At 39.7% G+C, this 16,543-nt stretch overlaps 1 protein-coding gene across 1 annotated transcript in view; it reads right to left on the bottom strand.

Annotated features, from left to right (window-relative positions):
• Positions 1 to 16,543, bottom strand: part of CNTN4 (contactin 4) — a 1,263,733-nt gene that overhangs the window by 125,929 nt on the left and 1,121,261 nt on the right. The window lies entirely within an intron of this gene.

Genomic DNA, 16,543 nt, shown 5'->3' with positions numbered 1-16,543 from the left:
GGTGATTAGAACTGCTATCCTTTAGGTTTACAGTTTAGAGCTTAACCACTGTGCAATCAGGGCTCCTTAGCATAACTACCTATAATCATGTATACCATTTAAAACACAATCTTTGTAATTCCCCAAACACACAGCTTGTACCACACTGCATGAAACCAAGAATTTGAAGAAGGAAGCAAGTGAAGGATTTTTCACTAGATGGCTTAGGCCTACTCCTCAACCTTGATATTTTAAAACTGTATGATGTTGACAAATTACTTTCTCTGCTGGATTTTTTTAAACCTTGGGAGGATGTGTAGCAGAAGCTCGGTCCCTATCCACTACATTCCAGCATTCCCCCTCAATCAAAAACTGCTCCAGATATTACTAAGTGTCCACTGGAGTGCACATTTTCCCCATTAAAAAACTACTTAGTCCCAGTGGTTAATGTGCTCAGAAGCTAAATGAAAGGTTGGAGGTTCAAATCTACCCAGAGAAACCTTAGACGGGCTAGTGATCTACTTCTAAAAAAAACCCAAAACATTAGCACTTAAAACATTTAAGTACCCATTAAAAGATGCTGAATATCATTATTCATCAGCGAGATAAAAGCAAAACCAGTGATATATCATTTCACTCCGATTAGAACAGTTAAAATAAAAACAAAACAAAACCAGAAAATAAATGTTGCAGAGGCTGTGAGGAAATCAAAACCCTCACCTGATGGGAAAGCAAAATGGTATAGCTATGCTGAAAAACAAAGTGGTAGTTCCACACACACAAATAATGATGATGACGACGACGATGATGATGATAATAAAACTTTGAAAAAAGTGAAGGAGAAGCACACATGGATTATGCCTTTAGTGAATTCCCTCTGGCTATAGACAAGGATTGTGAAGAGCCTGGATATCATGCGGAGTGCATTGGAAGGTGGATTACTATAGATACTACAATTGGCTTTAAATTTAATACCTTATCATTTGATCTCCCTTTGACTCATTTTCAATTTGTTCTAATTTTTAATATTTTCTGATTTCTTTTAAAATTTTTCTCTGTTTTATTTTGTTATTTTTGTTGGTGTTTTTTGTTTTTGTATGTTTTTCTGTATACGCAATCCATGTTAGGTAAATATATAGACACTGCTGGCACCCCTGGTGGCCGAGTGGTTGCTCCTTGGGCTACCAACTGCAAGGTCAGAAGTTCTAAACCACCAGTCCTCTGTGGAAGAAGGATGAGGCTTTCTACTCCTGTAAATATATAGACACTAACTGGATTAATGGTTTCTTGGGAGCATAGCAGGGAGATTGGGGGAAATATGGAGCTAATAACCAGTACAAGAAAGAATAAGATTATCTAAAATTGATTGTGGTGATTATTGTATAACTCTTTTTAATATTATTGAACTACTGAATTACATATGTGAATTATATGCCAATAGAACTATTTTTATAGTTAAAATGATCATATGACCCAGAAATTCCAATGTATACCCAAAAGGATTGAAAGAAGAGACTCAAATAGGCACTTGTTCATCAATGTTTATTGGAAACAACCTAAATGCCCATCAACAGATGAAAGGACAAAAATTTGTGGTGCATCCGTTCAATGGAACACAACTCGACCAATAACAAAAATGAAGTCTTGATACATGCTTTAGTGTGAATGGAGCTTGAAGATATTAGACTGAGAAGAATATGCCAATCATAGATATACAAATCTTTTATGACCTCACTTAGAGGAAAAGGCAAGAAAGCCAAGTATATAGATCAGAGTTTACCAGTGGAAGTGGAAGCTGGTGGTAAAGTGGTGCAGACAGTGTTATTGCTATGGAGATCTGTTATGGCTTGTGTTGATAGAAACGTCACATAGATTAAGGGTGATGTCGCACAGCTGGTCATTGCAAGTGCTGTCAATAAGTTGGACAGTTGTAAAAAGTTGAATTGCCAAAGCATGTGTAATAAACATATTTACAACCAGATAGAGACAGAAACAGAAGTAGAGATAGAGATAGAAAGAGATAGCTAGAATCTTTGGGCTGCTATGTACAACCAAATATCTTCATGGGATTTGGTTCCTTAGTTTAGAGGTTGAGGATCTTGGTTTCATGGTGCATTCCAATTAATTGCCATAATAATGTGTTTGATGCTTTGTCTCTACCTCCTACTTATAGTTGTAGAGTAGTTTCTAGGTTATTAAAGGTTTGCTGTGGCCCTCCCAGGCACAGCAGTTGGCCTCTATTCACCTGGAGCAACCGGAAGGAGACTAGGGAACAGGAAGAAGAAATGGAGTGTGTGGCTAATTGTCTTCACAAACAGTTGAGTGCTTTGCCATGAGACTGGAATGGAATGTTCACTGGTTACCATTAATAAACATTCTATTCAAATATTCTAAAGAAGGATCCTGGTCAAAAGGGAAAAATTAAAAACCCAATAGAAAACCCTGAATTTCAAATCTAGACTTGCAGGAGATATGAAGGCTGGTTGGACCCCTGTAACTATTATCCTGAGACATTATTTAAACCTTAAATAAATTTTTAAAAAATCCCCTGAAATCTTAGAACCACACAATAGTTTTGTTGGTTATTAACTAGTAAAGAATGTCTTCCTTGAGCATTATGTTCTTTTAAAAGCAATGTCTCTAAAGATCAATTGACAACAGCAATGGAAAGAATTATACAGAAACTACAGGGAGCAATGAGTTTATGTGAATGGTGTTAGATACTGGTGATAAAAGATAGGTGATTTATAATTATATAAGTGCAAGGTATGATAGGGCAGTTATTTCCCATGCTATTTGTGATACCCCAAAACCAAACTCACTGCATCCAGTTGATGCCAACTCATAGTGATCCTATAGGGGAGGGTAGGACTGTCCCTGTGAGTTTCTAAGACTATAACTCTTTAAAGGAACAGAAAGCTGCCTCTTTTTCCCTCGAAGCAGGTGGTGGTTTTGAATTTCTGACTTTACAGATCCCAGCCAAATTCATGAAGACTACACCACCAAGGCTCCTACTACCTGTGATAGTTAGGGTTTGTGTCAATTTGGCTGGGACAGGATTCCCCCATGACGTCATTAAACATAATGTGGGCAATTCCATGATGAAAACAGCCAAGAAGTTGTGTGTAGAATAGAGTAGAGTAGCACCTCCTTCATCTGGTCAGTCTTGATACAACTGAGGAGAGGTTTCATTTGGGTAGCCTACTCCTGGCATTGAGTTAAAGCTAGCTCAGTTCTTCGGCTGGATCTGGTCTGCGGAAGTCTTGTCATACTGCCAACCAAACCCTGGATCCAACAGCAGACTGCCAACCTTGGATTCATTAGGCTCTGCATATGTCTGCTCGTGGCCTTACTGCTTAATTTTCCTGCTTCTTGGTTCAGTGGCCCCTGGACCAACATAGATCAGGAGAGGTCACCAGCATACAGCTGACCTATGAGCTTGAGCCATGCTAGACTTACTTGTTTCCATAACAATGTGAATGTTTCTTTATATAAATATCTTTTATACACATACACATAGGTGTCATAGATTTTGCTTCTCTAGAGAACTCAATGTATCATACTATATACCTGTAAAAACTTGCAGAGACCAAGGCCTAGCCATTTAGAAAAAACTATTGTCCTGACTATTGTAATGGCTCTATGAATAGGTATGCCACCACACTCTCACAATATCAAACACTGTGCCTGATTACTGACCAAAAGGTTAGTGGTTCAAGCTCACCCAGTGGTGCTAAGAAAGAAAGGCACGGGAAGTTTTCTTTGAAGATAGAATGAAGAAAACTACTTTTACTCTGTAACATACAGGATTATCATAAATTGGAGCTGAATCCACAGCCACAGGCTTGCATGTATTTATGTTTTTGTTTGCCACCATACCCATAGTTATTTGAATAATAATCTCCTTTTGCTGGTATTGCTAAATTTGGATGGTGGGCATCTAAAGCTGCTGCCAGTCATCTGGCTGGGCATATAGAGAAAGTAGGTGGTTAGGTAGCAAAGACAGAGCTCAAGAGAGAAAGAGAAGATGCAGAGAACTTAGAGAATCTTTGAAGCGATAGTTCTATCCATGCCTAAAACCTATAAAAACTCTTGGATGCCCCAGTTATAGGAGCCAATAATTAAAGATATGATGAATTGAGCTTTCAGCTCTTTCATCTGGAAGAGTTCAGTCTCTCAGAGACATTCCTGACATTCCTGTGGGTAGTTGACAGTAGCAATGACAGTGGAAAGGAAGGACTGAATCCGTGGATACTGTGGCCATTCTATCTGGAGCACCTGCAGATAGAAGTCAGATGCATTCTGCCTGTCATGGAGGAAAACACATTGATTTCAGAGTATGAAAAAATCAACCAGATCTCTCTGCATACATAGCTGTACCATAAGTTGTTGGTTATTAATTTCTGCCTATAAAAATTATGTGTATATTTTAATTTGTTTTATGGGATTTTTATAAGTAAGAACTAGCTATAAAGCCAGCCATTGGCTTTGGTGTGTTAATCTGCATGAACTCAAGGATGTCTTGAAATGCAATCACAAACTATAAAATATTAGATACTTGCTTCCTATCACTTGTAAAAACAAAAAACGAAATCAATATATTCTAAGGCATTTTTTTTCATAATATAGCGCCTGAATCCAGTTCAGGGAAAGTTTTATTTCTGATGATATCGTGCTTTCTGATGATATTTCAAAGTTTCTTTTGTACTCCATTTCACCTTCTTTTTCCAACTATCAAAATGAAGTGTAACCATTAGCTTGATATTGAATTCTGAGTGCTTCCTAAAACTCATGAATAGTGATAGAGTTAGATAAAATGAATTGAAAATGTAAATCCATCCCTGGCTTAGATTGGCCAGCACTGACCTACCTGTGGGCTCTTTTAAAATCATTGATAGCATCAGAGAAAGTCAAAGATGATAAAGCAGCAAGTAGTAAAAAGGGAGGTGTGACACAGGACTTAATTTTCTCAACATGACAAGAGGTCATCTAATTCACAACACAGTAAATGTCCTACAGCATAGGGACGCCGCCTGTTCCCCTGCCATTGGGAGATTTTAGATCCATAGAGGATAGGAGCATATCTGCAATCATGAGAGAAATTGAATCTCTTTCTTAATACAAGGCTCTGGATTACAGCTATTGAGGCATTGACCTTGTCAGTCCTGTAAATCAAAACCTGGCTGGGGTCATGGGACCTTTAAAAGCGCTGATCTTTTCTTTTGGACGTGCTTCAGCAACAGATGACAAAAGCTGCCAACTACCCAATAGTCTGTCGCCTTTTGCAGAGAAGGGTTTTCCCCAAACAGAGACCCATGATTTCTGAGCAGTCTGGCATGGAAACTGAACTGCTGGCCATGAAGAGAATATATTCACGCCTGTCTCTGATTCACATGGAAAAGTGTCCTTTATAAGGGCCTAGTGGTTGTAAGTTGGGCTATTAACTGCAAAGTCAGAAGTTTGAAACCACCAGCAGAGGCTTTCCATTCCCACAAACAAGTGGTTCTCAATCTTCCTCATGCCACTGCCCTTTAATACAGTTCCTCAAGTTGTGGTGACACCCCCCCACCAACCATAAAATTATTTTTGTTGCTACTTCATAACTGTAATTTTGCTACTGTGATGAATAGGGTGACCCCTGTGAAAGGGTCATTTGACACCCAGAGGGGTTGCGACCCACAGGTTGAGAATCGCTGCCATAAAGAGTTACAGTCTCAGAAACTAACAGGAGCAGTGCTAGCCTGTCCTACCGGGTTGCTGTGAGCCAGAATTGACTCAATGTCAGAGAGCATAAGAAAATAACTTTAAAATACAACTTAGAAAACACTTATTCTCATGTGTAAAAGGGGGACTGAAAAGTAATCACTCCCTTTTATAAATACTACCCCCCACACACACACAGAGGATATTTTAAACTATTCATTAAATAAATTTTTGAATTGTTACTGGCCTTGTTGGGCCAAGGATAATATAATCCATTCACATTTCTCCACTAAACTGAAAGCACTGCCATCAAGTCAATCCCCGCTCCTGCTGACCCTACAGGACAGAGTACAACTGTCACTGGAGGGTGAGGCTGTCTTTAAGGAGCAGATCACATGATCATACTCTATCCAAGGGGCTGATGGTGTGAACCCTTGCAGTTAGCAGCTCAGAGTGTGACCCACTACACCACCAGGACCCTCTCATTTAGGCTACCTGTAATTAAAATCATCACTGAAGGTTCTTATACCAGGATTCTCCTTTCTTTTGTATATGAATTCCAGAAAGCATCAATATTTGAAAGTTGAAGTCCTGAAAGTGAAACAATGGGTTTAATACTCCTAAAGAGTCAATGTATTATGAAACCCCAAATGTGCTTAATCTTGGCACGACCACCTGTCAGTTTCATGGTGCAGTGGTTTCCATGTTGTGGGGATGCTGGGAGTTCTGCCATTGTTACTTCAAATGTCAACTGAGTCAGCCAGGGGAAAAGGTTTCAGTGGGGTTTCCAGACTAAAGGTTTGGTGATCTGTTTTTGAAAATTAATCAGTGAAAATCCAATTTCAGAATATTGTGCTGGAAGAAAGTCCCCTAGATTGAAAGGCTCTGCAACAGCCCTAGCAATTGACTCAAGGGTACCAATAACAAGGAAGATGGTGTAGGATTGGGCAATGTTATATTCTGTTACGTATAAGGTCACCATGAGTTGGAACCAACTTGACAGAAACTAACAACCATAATAAGGAAAAAGAAGGGCTGCTTCTCAGATGAAGCAAATTGGCCCAATGGCAAGCTTTCATAGAGGCTCAAGCAGGAGTGGGCTGCTGGCCGCTAGGCCACAATGAGGCCCTAGAACTAAGAGAGTTATAGCAGGAGCCCCCAGGTCAGGGAGTACCTGTATACTTCACAAGAACAGGTTACATCTGCCAGCTTCTTATCATAGAACCCAAGAAAGGACTGCCTAGCCACGTATGTGTATAACTTGTTCTGCCCTAATTTCCTGTTAACACAAATAATTGAGAGAATTCTTATGGGGAAAAAAGTCCATTCCTTGTTATTCTTGACAAATGGAAAGGTAGAGAAATATCAGCAAGAGGTACTATCAGCTATAATTGGTTGGAGGGAAGAAGCAGCAGCCCCGTACAAGAAGACCAGGTTTTCTAGCTTCCATCCATGCTTGGTCTGCCCTGCTCATTAATGCTCCCACTTTATTCCTATGGGCCTTTGGGACTGAGCCCCCTTGCTTTAAACCTCCAGGATAGTCTGAGGACAGGCTCAGGGTTTGCTGGCAGTCTGTAGCAACAGTGCACACCCCATTCACTTCCATTTTCCTCCATGCCGCACAGGACAACAGAGAAGTATAGTTGGCACAGAGATCAAGAGAGGAAAGCCATCAGGGCTATTGGCCCTAGGTGAACTTTGAAGTCCACATGTGCATGTGAGAGAGGGTGACACAGAGGCGTAAGTTTGTTTGCCTGACCCTGGCACCAGCTCACATGCACACTGGTCAACCTTCTCCCTGCCACTGTGGGCTCAGATACTCCTCCTTAGATACACCCACCAGAGGCTGAGAATTACTGCTTATCAGATGATTTATTAACCATCAAATATGCAATATAAAAATACAGTTTGGGGATAGAAAATGTACAAAAGTGTAAAGGTTCAATTGTGGGAGGGGAAGGCCTGCCTGCTATTTCTTTTTAATTAACATCACTTTGCTTATTTGATGAACTAAATTAACCTGATCTCTCCTTTCCATTTTTGTTCTGCTAATAAATAGTTAGTCTTATGGGAGTATTATAGCTAAAGTTAGATAGAGGAAGTGTATGCACTCCAGAATGTCAACGTATGGTTGTCTAAGCATCCTGAATGGCAGCTGAACCGCTTTCAGGAAAGACAGTGCCTCCTGAAGTCCTAAGATTACCCGAGGAAGGACCAAGGTGTTGGAGAAGCAGAAGAATGGCAAAGTAGACATGGAGATAAAGTCTCTATGTCCAACCTGTGCACAAGAAAATGAGTCTGCGACTGACAATGGAAACGTATTGAATCAGCTAGCCACCCCTGGCTTTGTGCCAGTGAGAAATAAGAGAATCCTGGTGATTGGCATAGCCGAGACGCTGGTAGAAAATAGCACCAGAACTTTGCTGTGAAGCGGAAAAGTAAGCACTTGTTTGGGATTGAATTTTCTTGGGTTTCTATGAAATAAAACCTCAAGGCAGTTTTACGTTTCACTAGATTTCGCCTGAATTTATGTACTGAATGTCCAACAATATGTAGGAACTCTGAGTCTGAAGGGGTCGAGGTGACAAACCTGATGGCTGAAAGAAAGTTGGTTGTGGCACGGTGCACTTGATGAAGTCCGTGGAGAGCCCTAAAACAGTTTTCTTCCACACTCATAAAATGGGTGGCTCAGATTGCAGTTCAAATGAATGCCAGTGGGAAGACTGACTCCAAGGGCAATTGCAGATAAGCCTGCCCTTGATCTTTCCACGTAAAGTCTCACTGGCAGACATTGACCTCACTATTGAACAGGGGCACTATTGAACATGGTTGCTATGAGCCGGAATTGACTCGACAGCAATGGGTTTTTTTATTGAACAGACACACAAGTGACATAACTCCCTAAGAGATAATTTGCTTTCTATCATAAGATCTGGGCTTAATAAACCACTGAACAACCTGTGCATCTCCGTCTGCTTGGAGAATAACCAGAGGATCAGAGCCTATTGCCCTCACCTGAAGCCCCACAGAGAGAAATAAACCTTTGTGTGTTTAACTTGGTTTGATCTGCATCTAGAGTCCTTTGAACAACCCTTTTAAAGCCTCACAAAATAGCCTTGAAAAGAATAGTCTGATCTCAGCTAAATGAATATTAAGGGTAGTAGAACTAACTTTAAGTGTTCCTTGTGACCAGGACCTGTTTGCCAGTCGATCCTGCTGTATTTCAGTGGAGTTTTCAGACTAAGGCAGAGTAGGAAGAAAGGCATAGCCAGATGTTAGAACGTTTACGAGAGGCCCCACCCACGCAGGAGCAGACCACTGGGGCCAACAGTTAAGTCCTAGAACTAGGGAACTTCAGGCAGGAATCCCTGAGCCATGACACAGTATAAGGTGTCTGCATGTAACCCGAGGAAAGGCTGACATAGCTACAGTATCTAGGTGAGGAGTTATCAGAAGAAAACCCTGTGGCCGGCAGGAATACAGTCTAATACAACAGAAGACGAGTGTCCACCATTAGAACTCCTTTAATGGCAATGGGTCTGTGAGAGTTATGTAATCATTTGCCAATTTGAGGATTAAGAGTGTAGGGGTAGAGTCTAGCCTGCCAATCAGATCATAGCCAATGAGGCTTCTGTGTGGGCATGGCCTTCTCCTGAGAATTCTGGGAAATCCAGTATTTCCTCCTTGGAGGTGGGAGACACATCTCTCTCTCTCTGCCACTTCCTGGGAAACAATGAAGCTGACAAGACACAAGGAACTACATTCGTGCCCTGAACTGGAGAAGCTGCATGGACCTACCCTAATGTCACCCGATCTCTGAAGCTAGAGCAGCCACGTAGAGACCCCTGCCAGCACTGAGATGCTCACAGTGCCACTAGATCCAAAGACTTTCTACACACTGGTCTGTGATTGTCCTGCATTCAGCATCACTGTACGTGTTTCATGAATCTGAAGAGGACTTTATAGATTGGTATCAGACATATGGGCTAATATCAGACTTATGGGCTTGAACTGGACAGGGTCGGGATGCTTTCTTAATGTAAAGTTACCCTTTATATAAAACTCCCTCTTAGACACCTATGAGTGTCCATGGATTTGTTTCTCTAGTCTACCCGGACTAACACAGGTCAATCCCAACTCATAGCAACCCTATAGCACATGTGTTTCTGAGGCCATACATCTTAATGAAGTAGAAAGACTCCCCTTTCTTATAATGAGAAGATGGTGGTTTTGAATAGCTGATGCTTGGTTCACAGTCCAAGATATAATCCACACTCACAAAGTATACAGTAGCTTCAACAATGAGCTCAAGCAGGATGATGGTGCAGGACTTGGCCATATCTTGTTCTGTTGTACATTAACTAACAATAACAGCAATTCTTTGTGACACAGTACATGAATGGATTTAAGAAATATTTTTCCTGTCCTGGTTAAACTTTTGTAACTATATTTATCTGCATACCAAAAGAAACAACAGCAACAACTCCAAAATCACTATGAGTCAATTTTGATTCATAGCAATCCTATAGAACAGAGTAGAACCACCCATATGGGGTTCCAAGATGATAACTCTACAGATGCAAAAATCCTCCTCTTTCTCTCAAGGAATGACTGGTTGGTTTGAACTACTGACTTTACAGTTAGGAGTCAGACTCATAATCCACTATGCTGCCAAGGCTCTTAATTTATCTGCATAATCACCATGTAATACTGGAAACACCACATTTTGGGGGAATAAGCATAACAAAGAAAATGTTTTTGTTCAAAATGTAATACTTAAAATGCTTCCTGCTATCTTTAGTTTATTCAGGAAATCTTCCTGTCCCCATTAAGGCAAGATGTATTATTTATTAATTTAGTGGTATAATACAAATTTCTTTCTTCTGGGAATTTAAGACCTGAGATAATTCCTATAGAAATCTAAAAGGCAATGTGAACATAAATGGGGTAGTGATAGGAAGGTAATTTTTATCAAGGCATCGTAATAGCCAATATTAATTTTATACTGAGGAAAAAACTATTAAAATTAAGAGCACTCTGGAAATTTTAATATCTAACAACTTCTCAGGGCACTTGGATGATAGAAGCATAGTTCAATACTCATGCACAGCTGCCTTTAGAAATAACTGGCAATAAAAAGGAAGGCTAGGGGTGACCAGAGGATGACTATAAATTTATTGAATGTTAGACTTGGAAAGGTGCTCAGGAGGAAGCCAACATTCATGAATCCATTTCCATTGTCCACAACAATCCAAGGAGTACTTGCTGTTAGGTGCCACCGAGTTGGTCCTGATCTAGAACAGCAGAATTCCACTCTGCTGGTCCTGCACCATCCTCACAAGTGTCTTATGCTTGAGCCCACTGTTGACAACACTCTGTCAATTCATCTTGTTGAGGGTCCTCTTTGTCACTGTCCCGCTACATTACCAAACATGATGTCCTTCTCCAGAAATTGGTTTCACCTGGCAACATTTCCAAAGTACACAACCTGAAGTCCTGCCACCCTTGCTTTTGAGAAGCATTCTGGCTGTACTTCTTACAAGAGATTTATTAGTCCTTTTGGCATTTCTGTTTACTTTCAAATTCTTCACTAGCCTCATAATCCAAATGCATTGATTCTTCTTTGGTCTTCCTAATTCAATATCCAACTTTTACATGTATATGAGGCAATTGAAGAAAATATGTCTTGGGTCAGGTGTACCTTAGCCCTCAAAGTAGCCTCTTTGCTTTTCAGCACTTTAAAGAGGTCTTGTGTAGTAGATTTATTTACTTAATGAAATGTACAGTTTGATCTCTTCACTGCTGATTCCATGAGCATTGTTTGTAGACCTAAACAAAAAGAAAATCCTGTACAACTACTATCGATTGGTCTGGCACACCTTAGTTCTCAAAGAATCTCCCTGATTTTCAATACTCTAAAGAGGTTTTCTAAAGAGCCCAGGTAGCACAATGATTACATGTTGGGCTGCTAACCACAAAGTCAGCAGTTCAAAACCACCAGCTGCTCCAGTGAAGAAAGACGAGGCTTTCTACTCCTGCAAAGAGTTAAAGTCTCAGAAACCTATGGGGATAGTTCTACTTTTTACTATATGGTTGCCATTGACTTAATGGCAATGAGTTTGAAAAGAGGTCTTGTGCAGCAGATTTACACAATCTCTTGACTGCTGCTTTCATGAGCATTGATTGTAGATCCAAGCAAGATGAAATACTTGATAACTTCAATCTTTTCTCCATTTATCATGATGTTATTAGACCAGTTGTGAGGATTTGGGTCTTTTATACATTGAGTTGTAACTCATACTGAAAGGCTACAATACTCAACCTTCATCAACAAATGCTTCAAGCCCTCTTCACTTTCAGCAGAGGAGTATTTACTAAGCCAGTTTCTCAGTGGAGAATAATGAAACCCAGAGAAGTGAATTAAAATGTAGTTATTAAGGGTAAACTTAGGGTTTCCTACATGGGTCTCATTTCAAAGCCTGTACTCTTTCCACCATGCCATCCTGCAGCATTGGTGAGAGCAGGAAGATAAAGGAACAAGAAGTTGGTTGCAATATAACCACAATTAAGAGGTTTTCTTTAATTTTACCATCTGTGGTTGTGATGAAATGTAATGGGCTATGTGTGGGTATTTCTAATTTCACTTATTGAAATAGCTTTTATACTATTTGGAAATTCAGGTTCCTACCAATATTTGAAAGCAAATGCAAAAGAATGTTTTGTTTTTTAAGAAAAATAATTAATTTGAACTCAGAGATTCCTTCAATCTTAAATAACAACACTGCCCGGAAGACAATATTAATTATTAATTAGAAAAAGAAGCCCACTATATAGAATATGTAAATTAGGAAGCAGGAGAAGTTTCTACAAAACACATAAATATAGACTGTTTGGTCATACTAGACAAAAGCATGCTTAATTTTACTGTGTATGTTCATGAGGGAGAGGGGCGCAGGGGCTGGGGGTGGAATGAGGAGCTGATGCCAGGGGCTTAGGTGGAGAGCAAATGTTTTGAGAATGATGAGGGCAATGAATGTACAAATGTGCTTGGCACAATTGATGTATGTATGGATGTGATAAGAGTTGTATGAGCTCCTAATAAAGTGATATAATTTTTTTTTCTGTATACTTAGTTCTCAACCCCTTGGTTGAGATAATGGTTAATATGTTTCAACTCCTCACAACAGATCTTTATAATATTTGTATGGGAGGAAATCAAAGTGGAATTTCTTAGCTCATACATACTTCACAATAGTAACCACTGCCAAAGTTCAACTACTATCCTGCTGGACAACAAAGGAGCCCTGATGGGATAATATGTTACACCTTGGGCTGCTAACTGCAAGGTCAGCAGTTTGAAACCACAAGCCATTCTGAGAGGGAAAGATGAACTCAGGAACACTTTAGCAGTCATACAATCCAGGTTTTCAAAAACTCTATACCTTGTTCACAATTTCTGCTAGACTAACGTGCCACCGATAGCTGGAATCCTTGCCCTAGTATTTCCAAAATTGGTGCACAGTATATCTTTTAACCACTCTGCACTCTAGTTTGCTATCCTACATTACGCTAATAATAAGCAAAGCAGCTCTTCTTCATAGGGCTTTGGGGAAGGTTAAAAGCAATAATACCAGTGAAACATTTAGAAGTGTGGATGGTGTTGCAGGGGAAGCACCCAATTAATGTTAGTGCCATTTATTGTTTTTAGTTATATTATTTTCAGCATCATTATCATAAGTAATAGTCCCTTGCTATTTCCTTTAAAATAACAGAGGAAAGAAAAGTTGATATCACTACTATAATTAAGAACCAATTGTGGTAGTTACATAATCTGTTATCAATTTGAGGATTCAGTGTAGGGGTGGAGTCTAGCCTGTCTGTCATTGAATAGTCAATGAGCCCTCTGTGTGGGCATGACCTTCTCCTGAGGATTCTGGGAACTTCTGTATTTCCTCCTTTGAAGGGGAGACTCATTCTCTCTCTCTCTCTTACTCTTTCTCTCTCTCTCCTCACTTCCTGAGATTCTCTACTGACAAGACACATACATGGTGCTATGCTGATAGAGCCCATGCCCTGAGAGCTAGAGAAGTCACATAGAGACCCCTGCCCATGCTGAGATATTTACAACACCACTGGCTCCAAAAGACATCCCACACACTGGCCTGTGATCTTCCTGCATTCAGCATTATTGCATGTGTTTCATGAGCCTGGAAAAGACTTTATAGATTGGTATTGGACATATGGGCTAATATCGGACTTATGGATTTGATCTGGACTGGGCTGGGATGTTTTGTCAATATTTAATTGCTATTGTATATAAACCTCTTATACACATATGAGTGTCTATGAATTTGACACCAGTATCACTTGATGTAACTGAAAAGTGATCCTAAAAATTACAAAAGCAAAAACATGATTATGATCTCATTAAAGTTAGGTATGGTTGCCAGCCAGTATTCTGAGCCGGCAGACTTTTGTTTCCCCTTTGGTAAAGGAGGGATTACTGAGGGCTGAAAAAGTGTTAAGACATGCTATGTGATTCTGATTTATCTAGTTTCTGTATAGCTGATTGGCACTGTAGAGTTGGTATCGAACAACTTACCTTAAGGTTGGCAGTTTAAACCTACCAGCTGCTCCTCAGGAGAAAAATGAATCTGTCTACTACTGTAGAGATTTACAATCTCAAGAATATTTTATTGTTGTTAGTTTTGTTTGTTGGTTGGTTATTTTTGTTGCTTTAAATCTCTCTATATATATGATACCCAGGATGGGTAACTATATAGAGACAATAATCAGATTAATAGTAATTGAGGGTATGGCAGAGGAGGTTAAGGGGAAATGGGGAGCTAATAACAACAAATACATCAACAAAGAAAATGTTCTAAAATTGTGGTGATAATTGTACAAGTCTTCTTAATATAATTGAACTACTGAATAGGATGATATGGAATCATGCCAATAAAATTATATATATATATATATACACACACATATACATATATTACAATGTGTCTGAGTTGACTTGATGCCTGTGGGTTTGGTCTTCAGTTTAATATATTGTGTACTGCATAAGAACATCTGAGCACTTATTGGAGTGTAATTCTGATTCTTTGTGAAAAACATTTTAGTCATTGTTCACATTAAGTTCTGACCAAATAAGCCATAAACCTATATTGAACAGGTCTTCTTAACTGCACATTCATGATTTCTGAAGGAGCCTATTCTACTCACCTGGTAATGAGAACACACAGTGTTAATCAGCCCACTGATCTAAACATCTTCCATGACTCAGGAGCCGGTCCTTTGCTTCATGTAATTCTTTATTGACAAACAGGTTCACAGTAAATATGTTGACTACTATATTACAATTTATTTAGGGAACTTTAGAGATGTAAATGACAACTCTTGAAATTACGACTCTGATTTCTAACTTTTAAAAGTGGTAGTGAGAGTAGGTCAGAAATCTCTTTAAGAATCTCAAGAAAATTGCAATATTTTCCCAAAAAGTGTCCTCAGTTGCAGGTCTCCTAGAATCTTCTAAGGAGCCTTGGTGGAACTCGGCTCTAAGCTGAAAGTCCAGACATTAGTACCCACCATGGGAGAAAGCTGCGTCAGTCTGCTTCCACAAAGACCCACCCCATTACTGTTGCCTATACCACCGTGTAGTCATGGTGATCTATGAGTAGCTACCTTGTTAAATGTGCAGGCTGAAATGTGTGGAAGAGAGAGAGTGGGAGCACACCTACAGAGGTTTGACAAAGGATATTTGTACATGCTTATTTATCTTGGCTACAAACATAACCATGAATGTGGTGGGGCATACAGGGGCAGAGTTATGAAAACTTCTCAGACATAACCAAACACCTTGAGGAATTGAGTTATTGGGCCTATGGTCAGAGGAGGCCAAGGTCAGTTGGCATAACACAGTCCACCAAGACAATGCTGTACCTCCACCTTTGGGGAGTAGGGATTGTGGTCTTAAAAACTTGTGAGGTACAATTATTGGTCTGTTTATATCCTGAGGAAAGAAGAATGTTGGAAATCACAGAGACATGGAAATAATTCATGATGTATATGTCCAAGGACTAAAAGTCACACAAACATCAGTCTTTAGGAACCTACAACAAGAAAGATTAGATAATTCTGGCTATCATGCTCCACTGCTCTGAAAGGGATCACACTAGAATAAACTCAAAGTCATCAAAAAGAGCATGCTTACTGGTCTACTAGAAACTGATATGTCCCCAAGACTACAGCCCTTAGTCACTTGTCAGATCCAGAAATGAACTCACCCCGTGGTCCAATTTCTACCCAAACAATAGACAGATGTTTTAAGAGAAAAATGGCACTAATGAGGCACTCAGATCTTAGAGTAATTAATCATTTGAGATTTAAAGGGTGGCATTTACCCAAGGACAAGGGTTAGACAGCTTGGAAAGAAGGAAGAGGAAAAATAGGAAACATAGACAGGAAGTGGGATAAAGTTTGTTACTATATTGTTGGCATTACAATCAGTAAAGTGCAGCAAAATGTGTCTAAATTGTTTCATGGAAAATGGATCTTCTCTGTATGTAATTCACCCAATTCACAATAAAATACTAAAAATATTTCCAGTCTTAGAAACCCTATGGGGCTGTTCTACTCTGTCCTAAAGGGTCACTATGAATCAGAATGCATTCAACAGCAGTAGGCTTTCAGTTAAAAGCCTCTCTAGAAAAAAGCAATGGGTCATTGATAGAATTTTGCTACTGGGTTCCATTTCTGACCAATGAATCTCGAGCACAATCACCTTCCATCTGCCAGTGGAAGCTTGCATGCTGCTATGATGTTGATCAGGTTTCTGTGGAACCTCCAGGCTAGG

The sequence above is a fragment of the Echinops telfairi genome, unplaced genomic scaffold, assembly GCF_000313985.2.
Source record: "Echinops telfairi isolate 266 unplaced genomic scaffold, ASM31398v2 ScPeMD7_49;HRSCAF=173, whole genome shotgun sequence".
NCBI lineage: Eukaryota > Metazoa > Chordata > Mammalia > Afrosoricida > Tenrecidae > Echinops > Echinops telfairi.
Note: the sequence above shows the minus strand (reverse complement) of the source record. Positions and strands in the feature narration are given on the sequence as shown.